The sequence below is a fragment of the Zingiber officinale genome, chromosome 2A (assembly GCF_018446385.1).
Source record: "Zingiber officinale cultivar Zhangliang chromosome 2A, Zo_v1.1, whole genome shotgun sequence".
NCBI classification, from domain to species: Eukaryota; Viridiplantae; Streptophyta; class Magnoliopsida; order Zingiberales; family Zingiberaceae; genus Zingiber; species Zingiber officinale.
Genome location: NC_055988.1, coordinates 47,751,544 through 47,768,402, shown reverse-complemented (window position 1 = coordinate 47,768,402; position 16,859 = coordinate 47,751,544).

The following is a 16,859-nucleotide window of genomic DNA, read 5'->3' as shown; positions in this document are numbered from 1 at the left end:
GGATGGCACGAAAATGGCACGAGTAGCTGAGGTAGGTGCTGTGCAGGTCGTACGTGCTTGGATTTAAGTAAGAAATTCGGTCAGTTTGAGTGCCTTAAATGATGGATAGGGAATCTTGCCTCTGCCCACCCGTATTGTTAATTTATTGTTCACACACATGAAGGGGAGAGGTGCCTTTAGAAAAGCAGATGGAACCGCCCCCTTGATCACTGGAAAGGGTTTTTTAAAGCAAAAATCAAAAAAGTATTCAGATTTTTTAAATCATTATATGAATTTTTAATTTTTTATCAAAAGATGTCTTACCTCCTTTCTAAAAATGATACAGTATCCTCAAAATATATTAAATTGAGTCGATCGAATATGTTATATGTTATAATAATTATAAAATCATAATCTGTAAAATACTGAAAATAGATGAATCATCATAAGGAAATTTTTTGAAATTTTTAAAAATTTTCTGAAAAATTTTCGGAGCTCGTATGACGAGTTTACGGGGATAAATATTGGGCCCCGGGAAATTTAAGGTACCCCAAATAAGTGAGGAAAAGTTGTTTTTCTTTTCCTTTTTATTTTCTTTTTCTTTTATTCTTTTTATCTTTTCCCCTTTCTCTCCCGAGCGCCTCGCGACACCAATCTACCCTAACCGGTGACGGTTTCTTCCTCTCGCGATTTAAGCCGTGGCCGATAAGTTCTTATTTCCTCTCTTCTCCCAATCCCGTGCCCTAGCCTTCCTCTACGCCGAACTCCCCTTCTCCCCCTCCCACGACGTCGAAGCCACCAACGACGCCTCCTCCTTTCCTCCGCGTTGTCGCCGGACCCTTCCCCTTTGCCCTAGGTGCCGACACCGAGTTCCTTGCCCTAAGCGCCGGCGACGCTCGAGCATCTCCCTCTTCGTGAGTTGCTGTCGCACCACCGACGAACCTCACCTGTGCCCGGGGCCGCAGATTGCTTCTTCTCCATCGCGACACTGCTACTGCTGCCCAACACCGCCGGTCCGTGCCCTCTCCCCCAATCACTATCGATCTCACGCCTCAGTGTCGGTTGCTGATCACCAGAGAGGCGGAGAGACCAAAGCAAGGTTTGGAGAGAGCTTATCGTCGATTTCGAGATCTCCGCCATCCCATCGATGGATACGAGGACACGGGAGGGTCGTTCATCATAATTCCTGTGGCCCAGATGGGAAGCTAATTTATAGGAATTTTTCATGAATTTAATTGAAATTTTAATATATATATATATATATATATATATATATATATATATATATATATATATATATAAACTTGGGAAAAAAACATACATACTTACATAAATAAAAGCTAGAGGTTGCAGTACACTTGAAAACTTGCTTTCAGATAATAAGGGTCACAGTCTCTATCTATAAACAATTAAGCGTCCTATATAAACTGTTTGTTTATATATGCCTATCAACAGAAGTCTTTCTGTAATAGTTTGAAATAAAAATATTTCAGTGGTTTATATTCTCTGTTTATGTTCTTTTTCCTTCCTCAGTCCTTATCTAAGTATCCACATACGAACAGTAACTGTATGAGAATTTTTGTGTAAAACTTGTGCTGACTATCTAAGGTTAACGGAACAATCCCAAAATACCAATAGACAAATCGGGGTTGCAAGTTTATTGTTCTCAACAGATGAGGTTCACTGGGAGGAAGAATAACAGAAAACTAAGAAAATAAAATCATTATCTGAACTTTTTTTATTTTTTATTAAAGATGTCTTACCTCCTTTCTAAAATGATACAGTATCCTCAAAATATATTAAATTTTGAGTCTATCGAATTATATGGTATAGTAACTATAAAATCATAACCACTATAAATATTATTTCATAAGTATTATAATGTATATGTTGTTAAAAAAAATAAATCTAAATTATAACAACTATGATTTTATAACGGTTACAATATAAATGTTAGATAAATAGACTAAATCTATATTGTAACAGTTACAAAATCATAGTTGTACAACGTAAATATTAGATGAATAAATTAAATTTGTATTATAATAACTATGAAATCGTAGCTAATACAATATGAATATTATAACAGATTAAGTATATATTATAGTAACTATAAAATCGTAACTATTATTCCAATAAAAAAGGCACATTTTTTTATTATTAACTTTTTTTTTAATAATTCAAGTGCCGAATTTCATCATACTAATCTAGATGTTTTTTTTAGTTTATGCTTATTTAGAAGTTAACCTTTAAATTATATTCATCTAACTTTAAATTTATTTATTTATTTATTTATTTATTTTAATATTTTACTACTATACCATACTAGTGAGAGCATTAATAGAAAATATTTACATATTCGTATCTTTGTAATGAAAGCTCTGGTTGCATGAAATATTTATCACTTAGGTCTTTGATTTTGATTGGAATGAGCTGATGAGCCTCCCAAGTTAGAACAAGCGAAGCGATAGATTAGCTGAACTAGATTCCTACCATCTGATTTGACAAGTCAATTAGATCGAGTCAAACTAGCGAAAGAGACATTGAGATTATCTTACTTATATCTTTCTATTTTTTTTCAATAAATAAATCATTTTTCTCAGTCTCCCATTTGTAAAGGAAAGATACATATGGTGATTGAGCAACTAATCTTGTCTGATGAGCAAGTAATATCAAATATGGGATTACCAGCCTGATCTATTAAAATTTTTTCTATTATCATCTATCAATAAATTAGAAAGTGTTCATCGAGCTAAAAACTCAATATTCCACGGAAATATTATCTCACAATTAATACGGAGGGAGAACATTAATATAATTAAGACATATATATTGTTAGTTTAAACGTAACGTCAACCTGCTAAATATCATGAACAATTATTGGAGAATTATTTTATTAAAAGGGGCGCCTAAATAATATTATGGTACAATTGTCAAATTTGTTTTCCCATCTATATTTTCATCAATTTGGTAGTTGCTATAATATATACTTAACTTATTTAAAAATATTCATATTATAATAAATATTATTGTAAGAGAGAGACTATTAGAGTCGATTGACAATGCTAACTAGAGGATTTACTTAGTATCTACCTTAAGAAGAGATAATTAATCCAAGGATCCACACACGACGCTCGCTCCACTAATAAAACTCTCATTCTCGGTAACCACCGGAGATGAAGAAACCTCATACAACACTCACACATACAACAACTCAACGCAAGAAGAAATATACAATGAATACAAATGAAGAACTCTTTTTTTGCTCACTTGTTGCTTGTAGTTGTCTTTTGAACCTTAGAAGTGTACCAACACTTGTCCCTAAGAGCTTCCAAAAACTGGTGAGAAGTGTCGGAGAAGATCGTGTGAAGATCGGGAAGAAAGATATTTGTGTTTGAACGCTTCGTCGCCTTTATATCTACACTTCTAGGGTTTTTAATCGATTGGGGCTCCTCCCAATCGATTGCCACGTCATATCCAAATGATCTCGGCAATCCAAAACCTAAATCCTGCATAATAGTCATATCCCAATCGATTGACTAATCGATTGGGGAGGCTTGAATCGATCGGCTGATCGATTCAGAACGCCTCTAAACTTTTTGCTGGAAAAGCTTGGATCGATCGACCGATCGATTCAGCTTTCTTGCGTCACACATAATTTCCAGCCCCTAAGCGATCGGCTGATAGATTGGCGGTGTCCAATCGATCGGCTGATAGATTGGCGGTGTCCAATCGATCGGCTGAAAGATTGGCGGTGTCCAATCGATCAGCTAATCGATTGGGGAGGCTTCTGTTTACTCGATAAACACCCCCAATAGATTGACCATTGATTGAGCTGATGTTTATTGTAGCATTCTCCCACTCGATCGGCTGATCTATTGGGCTTTGATCCAATTAATCGGTTGATCGATTGACCACCCTTGACTTACTTAACTCAAGCTCAAGGGCCCCAAATCCGACATCCCGTCAACCGTGGCCTGTTGGAATTCCTCGTGTCTAGCATCCGGTCAACCTTCACCTGCTGGGACTTCTTCACCAAGTGCCCGGTCAATCCTTTGATATGCTTGGACTTTTCTCCTTGTGTCAAGTGTCTGGTCAACATTGACCCATTTGGATTTACCATCTCGTGCTAAGTGTCCGATCCTCCATGACCCACTTGGACTTCCACCAGATGTTTAGTCACCCTTGACTCATCTGGACTTCCTCGTACCAAGTATCTGATCAATCCTTTGACCTACTTGGGCTTCCCAACACCAAGTGTCTGGTCAACCTTGACCCACCTGGATCTCCACGTGCCTGGCTTCACTCACTAGGTCTTTCTATCTACTTACCTTCACTCACTAGGACTTTTCATCTGCCTGACTTCACTCACCAGAACTTTCACCTAGCTTCACTCACTAGGATTTTCCCACTGCCCGGCTTCACTCACCGGGACTTTCACCTACCTAGCTTCACTCACTAGGTCTTTCACCTGGCTTCACTCACCAAGATTTTCCAACTGCCTAGCTTCACTTACTAGGTCTTTCACCTAGCTTCACTCACCAGGATTTTTCAACTGCTTGGCTTCACTCATCAGGACTTTCCCTTGCCTAACCTTTAGTTAAGACTTTCCCAGTCAAGTATCTGGTCAACCCTTTGACCAACTTGACTCTTCTTCACATCAGAGTGGTCAAACCTTGATCAGAGGGGAATTTCTCCAACAATCTCCCCAATCGGATGATTGCTCCTGCAATCTCCATATATTGTCAAACATCGAAATTCAAACATGAAGACCCAAGCTTAAGCCACTCAAGCACAGTCAACCTGGTCAACCTGACCCAGGGGATATTGCACCAACAATCTCCTTCTTTTTGATATTTGACAATACCTTTAAGTTAGGCTAATCCCATAGCCTCAACTTTTTCTTCATGCTAATGCATGAATGAGAGTTTCCTTCATTCTCTCCCTTTCCAAGAGGACAAACTCCCTCTTTGGATAATGAAGGCACAATTTAGATCCTACATTCTCCCCCAAAGTTTCCTTGAGGGACAAAGGCCTAACTTAAATCCTACATTCTCCCCCTATCGGCACACATAAAAAACTCTCCCCTGAAGAGTTACTCAACGTTATTCACAACCTACCATATTGGTTACAACACCACAATGAATGTCACATACCCTTTATTTTATCCAATGCTCACCCTTGAGCATTAAACCTCTTCACAATGTTCATCCTAGAGCATTCATCATTCCAATAATGAAGGTCTTATACCCTTTATTGTAGCCAATGTTCACCCTTGAGCATGAATCTACTTTATAATGCTCATCCTTGAGCATTCACAACTTGACAACGAAGATATCCACTCTCCATTGTTTTTCAATACTCAACCTTGAGCATTTACTTTAAAGAAGGTTAACCACCTTCCAAGGTATTTGAAAAATAATTTTCATGTCCTTAAAGAGTAACTCTCCCTAAAAACATGCTCCATAATTCTGTCATTCCACCAACAATGACTTGGAATCCCTAAACCTTTAGGAGACTCAAAAACTTAAAGTTTTGAGGTTTAAGTATCAATATTTGAATACAAACCTCAACCTAACTTCAATCTAGTGGTCTTTAACCATTTCCCCTTGTTTTCATCATAAAAACTACCCTTAAATGTATATAAATATATTCCAAGGGGTTTAGGAGTGGTTAAAGGGATTAAAATTGGCTTAAAGTACTGAAATCAAGCTTTTCCAACCAAAATCAACCTTTTCAATCGATTGGGTTGGGACTAAATAAATTGGCACCATTTCAATCGATCCACTAATCGATTCCGTGAGCTTCTGTTCACGGAGAAAACGCTTGAATCGATCCACTGATCGATCCAGGCAGAAATGAATCAATCAGCTAATCAATTTAATGAGCTTCTATTCATGGGAAACCTATCTCAATCGATTGACTGATCGATTGAGTCTGCCCAATCGATCGGCTAATCGATTGGGTTTCTAAATTTTCTGAAATCCAATTTTAGTGGAAATTCAGAAATGCCCTAAAAATTCTACAAAATTCAAAAAATCATGAAAATTCTTGTATACATTATTTAGGGTATATACTATCAAGGAAAAATAATTTTCTAAGAAAATACTTCATATTTTCAAAGATTGACATAAACTTGAAATCTTATAAAAACTTCAATATTTCTTCCTAGTTTGTGTCTAACTTTTCAATGATGATTACTATCAAAAGATAGTCTTCACCAAGGTTTCCCAAAATACATTTAAAATGATTTTCAAAATCAATTTCCAACCATGTTCTTTAGGCTCAATGCACATGGTTTGTACATTAGCTTTCTCAATGATTGGAGTACACATTAACTATGTGTTTTGATGAAATCAAAACTCAAATAGATGCACTAAATCAACATCTTGAGTCTTGTTCATTACCCTAGCATCTCACTTGTATCTAATGTGTACTAAAACATATACAAGTCACCTTATAGTCTTTGTGAGACGTAGATTTTGATTTTGTTCTAAATTAGGGATCATGCATATCTATCTAGGTATTTTAGGAATTATGAACATCTACCTAGGATGTCACTTGTTAGTAAATGTCATTATCCTTAATTACAAGGAAACTAAAACGATGCATGATGACTTATGACATACATCAAAAAGAAATAATTTTCAAAAGAAAATATACTAATGCTACATGATATATGTATGACATGACATGATATTTTTATTTATTTTTCATAATAACCATGAATGCAACATATAATGTCATGGCATAGATGGGCAAACAAAGCATGACAATTAGCATAAATAAAATATACCTAGATAATCTATCTAAGTATCCTTAATTCCTTAGCTAAATTAAAATCGATCCTAGATGTGCACTCATTTTCTCAAGAAAATGTCAAAATCCACCTTGACATTTCTTTTGGTTTTCCTCATTTGTGCCACTTAAAATTAAGTACAATTCCTCAAATTTTGGCACGTTTTACTCTTCCAAAGAGTAACCATTTATCCTCTTCATTTTCTAAGGTTAACAAAAACCTTGAAAATGTCTCCATATGTCAACTTCATCAAGATTGGGTTAACTACCCTAACCAATATAGAATTGATACTCTCTAAACCCATCTAGGGTGTAGAGAATATGCTTCTCAGAACCCAAAACCTATTGATGCTCCTTGGATGTTCTAGGTATTCCCTAGGGATAACTTCCCTAGATACCTTCCTAATGACCTTTCTAGGCTTCTTAGGAGCCTTGGTCACTTTCGCTAGGTCAACTCTAAGGATAGCTTCCCTTGTGACCTTCTTGGTGACTTTATTTGACTTCTTAGAAGTCTTAGTCATATTTGTTGTTGCAAAGATACTCTTAGGAATAACTTCCCTTGTATCCTAGACTTGACTCCTAGACCTAAGATTGGTTCCATAGGTATATAGAACCATATGATATGAAGCTACATCCTTCTTAGCCTTAGGTTTGTATCCCAAACCTCTATGGTCATTGTATGACTTTTGGTTTCCTAATCCTAGGTTATGCTCTTTTTGACCCTTAAGGATACTTTCCATCCTTTTTAGGATCTTTTCAATTTTGTCAAGCCTTGACCTCAAGACTTGATTTTCTTTCCATAAATCCCTATATTTTGATTTATCATTAAATCCTTGAGTATTTCTATTTCTAGGCTTATAGCTAAGGTCCTTAGTGTTCTTGCCTAGTTTATCTACCTTCCTAACCTTAAGTGAGGTAGTTTTGGCATGAAGAGCTACATGTCTTTCTTTAATCCTATCATGTCTTCTATTTTTATGATAAATAGCATTAAAATGAGATAAAGTTGAACTAGCATGCTTTTTACCATGACTTAAAGAAATTTGCTCAACAAATGATACCTTAGGTTTTCTCTTACAAGCTCCCCCTTGACTCTTGCTTCCTTCTTTGAGCTTGGTTGGTTTCTTCCCCTTTAGACATTGGCTTCAATAATGTCCATTTTGCTTGCACAAGAAACACACAATGTGTTCCTTGCTCTTGTTAGGATGTATACTAAAAGCCTAGCTTTTGGTATAAACATTTATCTAGAAATAAGAATCACATTGGTCAAATGACTACATTTATGATAAATGTAGTTGTTCAATTAATTTATATTATAGATAATATGGTGTGTGGTGTCACACACAGAGGATCATGTTATCAGTACCTTATAAATTATAAACAGTAGCTCACGACCATGATGGAAAGGAACAAACCATTGGAAGGTCGTAGTGTAATTAGATGTTAGTTTATCTTAACTATATAATTACACTAGTACACTAAGAGTGTATTGAGTAGGACCATTAGAGGTCGTTTCTTTTATACTTACTTTATAAAGGAACAAAGACCTCAATTATTATGGAAGTGTGTGCTCTTAATCCTAATATAATAACAAGCACATATATTTGATATTTATTTCTTTAATTTATCAATGGGTGAGATTTAGTTCGATGAATCAATAAGCCCGATAAGTTGGGAAATGATATCACTTATAGTGTGTGTTGTTGATTATAGAAGGAAACTGTGTCTTAGTAATCTAGGTTGAGAATGTCCCCAAGAGGAGCTTATAAGGATTGTCATGTTAAACCCTGCAGGTGGACTTAGTCCGACATGACGATGAAGTTGAGTGGTACTACTCTTGGAGCAGATATTAATTAAGTGAGTTGTCAGTAACTTACTTAATTAGTGGACATTTGTTATCTTAAACACAGGGAGACTAACACACTCATAATAAGAAGGAGCCCAAAAATGTAATTTGGGATTGGTGTGGTAGTTCAATAATAATTCTCTAGTGGAATGAATTATTATTGATAAAATTAAGTTGTGTGTTCGGGGCGAACACGGGATGCTTAATTTTATCGGGAGACCAAAACCAATTCCTCCTTTCGGTCCCTATCGTAGCCTCTTATTTATAGAGTACTATATCCACCTATACCCACCTTCTATACCCACCTAAAGGGGGCTGGCCAAGCTAGCTTGGAATCAAGCTAGGGCCGGCCTAAGCATGGTTTAAGGTGGCCGACCCTAGCTTGAACCCAAGCTAGAGGGGGCCGGCCATATTAAATTTAAAAGAATTTTAATTTTAATTTTTATTATGTGAAAGATATAATTTATTAAAGAGAATTAAAATTAAAATATCTCTCTTGTAAAGGATCTACAAAAGATTAAAGAAAGAGATTAAATCTCTTTCCTTATTTGTAGATTGGTGAGATATTTTATTTTCTCTTTAAAAATTATTCACATGTTGAAAAATTAAAATTATAGAAATTTCTTTTTATCAACCATGAAGAGATTTTTGAAGAGAATTTTTTTTAAAAATTTCCGGAAACAAATTAGGAAGTTTTAATTTGTTGATTAAAACTTGTCTAATTTATTCCTCCATGATGTGGCCGACCATTATAGTTTAATTGTGAAAATTTATTTTATTTTTCTCAATTAAATCATGTCAAGGAAATTAAGGAAATTTTTGTAATTTTTATTACAATTTTTACAATTGTATGAGTAAAAAATTCCTGGCAGTCACGTTTAGCGATTTTCGGGCACAATCGCGGAACAAAACCCCTTGCGGGGTCAGGAGCAGCACCCCTACCCACGATATAACCATCGCGAGTGTTCCTTAGCGATCCTACAGCGCCTTAGTCCGCTGTCCCAAAATGATTTGGGGCGAAACCTTGCCGTTTCAGAAATATTTTCTCAGTAGTCGAATCCTACAAGTGTCTAAACACTTGTGCTTCGCTTCTAGGAGAAAATTACCCATAAAATCTATAAAAATCACAAACTTACAAAAATTCACAGATCTATAATTTTCATAAAAATACAAATTAAAACATGTATATGCTTCACACGTGGCTCTGATACCACTGTTGGATTTTTTGGGCTGCAAAAACCGCTTTTTGTGTTGCGAAAACCCCGAAATTCCCATGCCACGGATCCGTGCGAAAAATAAAATTTCATATACATGTTTTCTAAGCCTAGATATACTTTATATCTACAAGATAAAGAGTTTTACCCTTGATGTGAAACCCATCGCTTAATCCCGCTCGTCAAAAGTTCGTCGGATCTCGAGAGTGTCAAAGTAGACACTCCTCTATGTGTATCCACACAAGCAAGAGATTGAGAGACCAAACAAAAGGTGTGCTAGCACCTTTTTAGGGTTCGGCCAAGGGAGGAGAGGGAGAGAAGAGAAGAGCTTGAGTAAGAAGATGACTTGAATGAAAAATCAATTCAAGCTTGTAACTCACAAAAGTGGTCGGCCACCTTCAAGTGAGTGGTTATATACTCCATGGAATTTCAAGAGTAAAAAACTCTTGATATCCCTCATGAGGTGGCATACCATGAAGTGGTCTTGATGATGTGGCACATCATCATAAGCCCACTTAATGCCAACTCACCAATGAGGTGGCAAATGGTCAAGTCAAACTTGACCCTTCATCTTCCTCTCAAGTCAAGTCAAACTTGACCACTTCTCTCCCTTGGTTGATCTAATCTAACCATTGGTTCAAGTCAATTTTAATTTAATGAATCTCTATTCATTGAATTAAATTAATTAAATGAGTCTAAGTCCAAATTAGTGTCACTTAACACATAAACCAAATTGAGTCCAACTCAATTAGCCAAATTTGGATTACTCTTAATCCATTTTGGTTCATCACATGAACCTAATCCTTTAAGTTCATCTAATGAACCTAATCTCCATCTAATTACCCTTTGTGTGTGACCCTATATGTTCTTGTAACGTTGGCAATGCTCCTAAACCCATTTAGAAGCATAAGTATTGAGCGGTATCTAGTAACACATCATTACTACCCAAGTTACAAGAATGTTGAGATCCAACATCACCTTGTGACTACTAATTGTGACTCCTCACAATATATGACAAGTGTCCTTCTATCCTTGACATCTAGATTGATCAATGTGAGGCATAGACCGTGTCATCCTATAATCAATCTAAATCTTGAATCCCAAGTAGACTCACTCAATCAAATGAGCTCAATATCTCATATTGACTCATTTGGGCATGGCCATGCACTTCGTGGTCTCACTCTATCAAGAATATCGATGTCACTCCCGTTATATAGGAGGGATAGATCTCATCTACATTACTCACATCCCTCCGCATAATTTGTTACATACCACTAATTACCTTTATAGTCCACCCCGTTACGGGTGACGTTTGACGAAGCCAAAGTACGTAACTCCTTATGTAGGGATCCATGGTGACTTCAGGTCCAAGGACTAATAGTCATACTAATAGCCACATGAGAAAGTATATGACACTCATATAACGATCCATGATACTTTCTCATGGCGGGTCATTCAGTATACATTCTCCAATGCATACCCATGTGTCAACTTGATATCTCTATATCCATGACTTGTGAGATCAAGTCATCGAGTTGACCTACATGCTAGTCTCATTGATTAACATTGTCCCTGAATGTTAATACTCGACTATGAATGATTAAGAGTAGTGTTCCCTATATCATCTCACTATCGATTCAACCAATCGATTGACATAGGTAAGAACCTTCTACTCAAGGACGCTATTATACTTAGTTATTTGGTACCAATACAAGTAAGTATGATAACAAAAAAAAAAACAAATGCCTTTATTTATATACAAGAATATGATACAATGAGTCCATATAACAATCATCAAATGATTGGCTCTAGGGCTCTAACTAACATATAATGGCATACAGGAGATAAGGAATATTAGAAAACTAGTCAAGGGAGAATCAAGTCTATGAGTTGGGAATGGAACAAAAGTTGTTGTAGTCGCCATCAGAACATACTTGTTAAAACTTCCTAGTAGACTTATCTTAGAACTGGATAATTATTATTTTATTCCTACATTAATAAAGAACATTATTTCTATTTCTTGCTTAAATAGAAAAAGTTTTCATTTGACTTTTAGTAATAATTGTTGTTAGATAACTTTGAATAACTTTCTTTATGGCACTGGAAATTTATGCAATGGTATCTACGCGTTAGATATATCTGGTGATATATTCAATATCAAAATGAGCAATAAATGTGCTCGAATAGATAATCAATTAACTTCTTACTCATGGCATTGTTGCCTTGGCCATATAAGTAAGAAACACATGTCTGAACTATAAAAGATTGCAGTTCTCAAGTCATTTGAATTATATACATTTGATACATGTGATTCATGTTTAAAAGGTAAGATGACAAAGTTACCTTTTTATAGAAAGGGTGAACGAATTGATGAGTTACATGGGCTCATACATACCAATGTATGTGGACCAATGTCAAGTCACACCCTAGGAGGTTATAGCTACTTCATTAATTTCATTGATGATCACTCTCGTTATGGGTATGTGTATATAATGAAACACAAATCTGAAGCCTTTGAAAAGTTTAGAGAAATCAGAAATGAAGAAAAGAAATAACTTGGTAAAAGTATTAAGATACTTCGATCCGATCAAGGTGGTGAGTATTTAAGCCAAGAATTTCAAGATTATCTAAGGGGCAATGGTATATTGTCTCAATGTACTCCATCTTATATATCACAATATAATGGTATATCAGAAAAGCATAACTGAAACTTGTTGAACATGGTTAGGTTCATGATGAATCGTACAAATCTTCCCAAAACCTTTTGAGGTTATGCACTCATGACAATTGTTTACTTGCTAAACAGAGTCTCGACAAAAGCAATCTTAACTACTCCATATGAGATATGGACTAGTAAGAAATCTCTCATATCTTATTTGAAGATATGGGGATGTCCTGCTTATGTGAAGAGGACTATATCAGACAAATTGAACGCTAAGTTTGATAAATGTTTATTTATTAGATACCCTAAGAAAACTAAAGGTTACTAATTCTATCACCCCTAGGAACAAAAGGTGTTTGTTTCAAGGTATGTTGCATTCCTAGAGAAAGAGTTTCTCTCACAGGAAGCAAGTGGATTATAGTTGAACTTGATGAAGTTTGAGAGACTCCAATAGATACTATTGAGATGTCTAGTCAAAACCACAACCAATTTTGACATAATCTCCTTATAGATTAGGTAGGGCACATAATATTCCTGAGAGATATAGTTCTCTTGTAAGAGAATCGAATGACGTGTTACTTATTGAGGATGAGGAACCTACTAATTACGAAGAAGCTCTAAATAGTTCAAAGATGGATAAATGACTTACAGCTATAAAGTCATAAATGGATCCCATGTACGAAAACCAAGTTTGGATTTTGGTGAACCCACCTGAAGGTATTACGCCTATAGGGTGCAAGTGTGTTATAAGAAGAAAACTAACATGAATGGTAATGTAATTACTTGCAAGGCAAGGTTGGTGGTAAAAGGCTATCTTCAAAGGTAAGACATTGACTATGACAAAACCTTTTCACCTATAGTCATGCTTAAATCTATTCGGATATTCCTGGCCATATTACCTCATCATGATTATGAGATATGGTAAATGGATGTAAAAATAACTTTTCTTAATAGAAACCTGCTCGAGGAGGTGTATATGATATAGCTCGAAGGTTTCATATCTGTTAACAAAAATAAAGTATGCAAGCTTCAATGATCCATTTATGGACTAGAGCAAGCATCTAGGAGTTAGAATATCCATTTTGATGAGACGATCAAAGAGTTTAATTTCTTATAAAATCTAGATAAACCTTGTGTGTATCAAAAAGTTAGTGGGAGTGTGGTCGTATTCCTAATATTATATGCTGATGATATATTACTTATAGGAAATGATCTGCCAATTCTACAGTTAGTTAAAGTTTTGTTGTCCACAACATTCTCCATAAAAGGCATGGGAGAAGCAACTTACATCATAAGGATGAAGATCTATAGAGATAGACCGAAAAGGTTGCTTGGCCTTTCACAGTCGACATATATAGACAGAGTGCTAAAATGGTTTAGTATGTCTAAATCCAAGAAAGGTTTTATACCTTTGAGACATGAAATTCACCTTTCGAAGTCTATGTGCCCATGCATAAAAGACGAGAGGATTTGTATGGATAAGATATTTTATGCGTTTGCAATATGATCTATCATATATGTTATATTATGTACAATAACCGATGTATCGTATACTCTGAGTGTTACAAGCAGATACTAGTTAGATATAGGAATGGATCATTGGGCAACTGTCAAGACAATCCTTAAGTACTTGAGAAGAACTAAGGATATGTTTTTGGTATATAGAGATGGTGATATGATCATACATGGGTATACAGATGCTAGTTTCTAAACAAACAATGATGACTCTAAGTCTCAATCTATATTTATATTTATATTAAATAAAGGCACAGTTAATTGGAAGACTACCAAGCAAGATACTATTGCAGATTCCACCTGTGAGGCAGAATACATTACAGCTTCAGAAGCAGTAAAGGAAGCAGTTTGGATCAAGAAGTTCATTACCGAACTTGGTGTGGTTCCATCCATAATTAAAGGATTACCAATTTCGTGCGACAACACTAGAGCCATTGCATAAACAAAGGAACTTAGGTCTCATCAACAATCCAAACATGTGTTTCGCCGCTATCATCTGATCAGGGAGATCATTAGTAGAAAAGAAATACAACCCAAAAAAATTCACTAAAAGGAACCTAGTGGATCCTTTTATAAAGGCTTTACCATAAAGTAAGTTTGAGAGTCATATCCATGCTTACGGTTTAGAACACCATAGGGATTGAAATTAGGCCAAGTGGAGTGTTAGATTTTTAGGGATGTCTTAAGGCAATCGCCTTATGATTTTACTATTTATTTAATAAATATAGTGTTGGTCCCTTGCCACCGGAAAGAGGGGGTGAATTTCTCTGCACAACAAAATAAGCCAAAAAAAAAAACTTTTCTCGACCAATTAGGCTTTAGCATAATTACACACTTTAAAGAATAAAGAATGAAATAAAACAAGTATGAGACAAACGAGTTTTTTACTTGGTTGGCAATTAGAGGATTACTACTCCAAGGAAAGTCGACTCAGTAAACAAATCTCCTTCTCGAACAAAACGTTGGAGGTGGAGAAATCTTGTACATTGAAATTAAGCTCGTAAACTAAAAAAAGAACTAGAAGTCAAGTACAGAGTGTGTTGTTCTGAAGGAGAATACTAGGGCTCTATTTATAGCCCACTAGTCGAGTAGTTTGGGCACCTCGAAAGCCTCCGGGTGCCTGGGTGTGGATAAAATTTTATCCACATCATAACAGCTATGCAAAATGGGTGAAGATCTATTTTATCTGGTCTGGGCGCCTGGAATAGCTTCGGGCGCCTAGACCGCCTTCGACCAGGGGCGCCTTGCCAAGGCACCCTCGGCTAGACAAAAGAGGTCCAAGCACCCGAAGTAGCTCCGGGCGCCCAGACTTTGAGCGCCCGAAATGGCTCCAGGCACCCAGACTCCAGTCAACTCCATGTTAACTTTTGATCCGGGTCTTCGACTCTGTCTTTGCTCTCTTAGGTGATTTTGACAATCCAAAATAGGGTCATCCGAACCTATTTTTTGGCCTTCTCGAGCAACCTTCTGTAGGATCAAAAATAATTTAGATATCTCCACAATAGTATTATATTGTCCACTTTGGGCCTACACCCTCATGGTTTTTCTCTTAGGCTCTACCCAAAAGGCCTCATGTCAATGGAGATATCTTTCTCTTTTAAACCCATGATCTTTCCCATATGTTTTCAATGTGGGACTATATTTGTAACCTTACAATCCCCCCTCAAACAAGGGACCACAAGATCCTCTTTAAGAATCGGGTCACTCTTGACCTACTCAAGGACTCCCCTCGAGCATCGGGTCACTCTTGACCTGCTTAGGGCCTCCCCTCAAGTATCGGGTCACTCTTGACCTGCTCAAGGTCTCTCCTACTTTGTTCAAGATTTCACCCACATGGTTCGATCTTGGATCATGGCTCTAGCTCGTGCTTCTTCCGGCAGTTAGTCCGATGAAGAGCGACCTCACTTTGATATCAATTATAGGATCAAAAAGAATTTAGATATCTCTACAATGGTATGATATTGTCCACTTTGGGCCTAAGCCCTCATGGTTTTGCTTTTGAGCTCTACCCAAAAGGCCTCATCCCAATGGAGATATCTTTCTCTTATAAACCCATGATCTTTCCAATGTATTTTCAATGTGGGACTATGCTTGCAACCTTGTAACCCCAACACCTTCTGCTCTGGCTTCTCGTCCCTCAGAAACGTTGCTTACTTCCTTCTCATCCGCCAGTGTACTCTTTCACAGTGCCTCATCCCTTGGACGCATCAAGTCCGTTGACTCTCTTCCATTCCATCCTTCTCGCTAGATGCATCTTTCGCTCGACTTATTATGCTCCTAAGTTTCTACACACTTAGACACAATGCATCAAAAGACAATAGGAACTAACTTGACTTGGTTGATCACATCAAAACTATCACGAGGAACTTACATATAGATTCACTATTTGAGTGCATATTATATGTTTAAATAGTCTTAAACTCATTTACTAAATGTCAACAATATAATTCATAGGATAAGAGAATTTGTGATTGGATCACAACTTGTGATTATCTCTATATGAACAATTATAAATGTATTAGAATTTTTCTAGTCGTTGAATGGTGCATTTGGACATCATCAATTTAGTAAGACTAGCATGGGTTATACTCAGTTTGGCAAAGCAGCTATTTCTCACTAGCTAAAGACATTGGGTTGTCGAGAGTTAAACATGGATGCTAGTTATGGTACATAGTTCATTGGAGTGACTTGCTATAAAACTTCATATGGTTCTCTATATATAGATATGTCTGTGAAGTTCTTCCTATAGCTCGAGTGCAAGTTTCCTTCGACTTGAGGTATGCAAGTCATCTTGGTCATGGAGACTTATACTTTGACATCTCTTGGAGGTGTGGATCCAAGATAATTG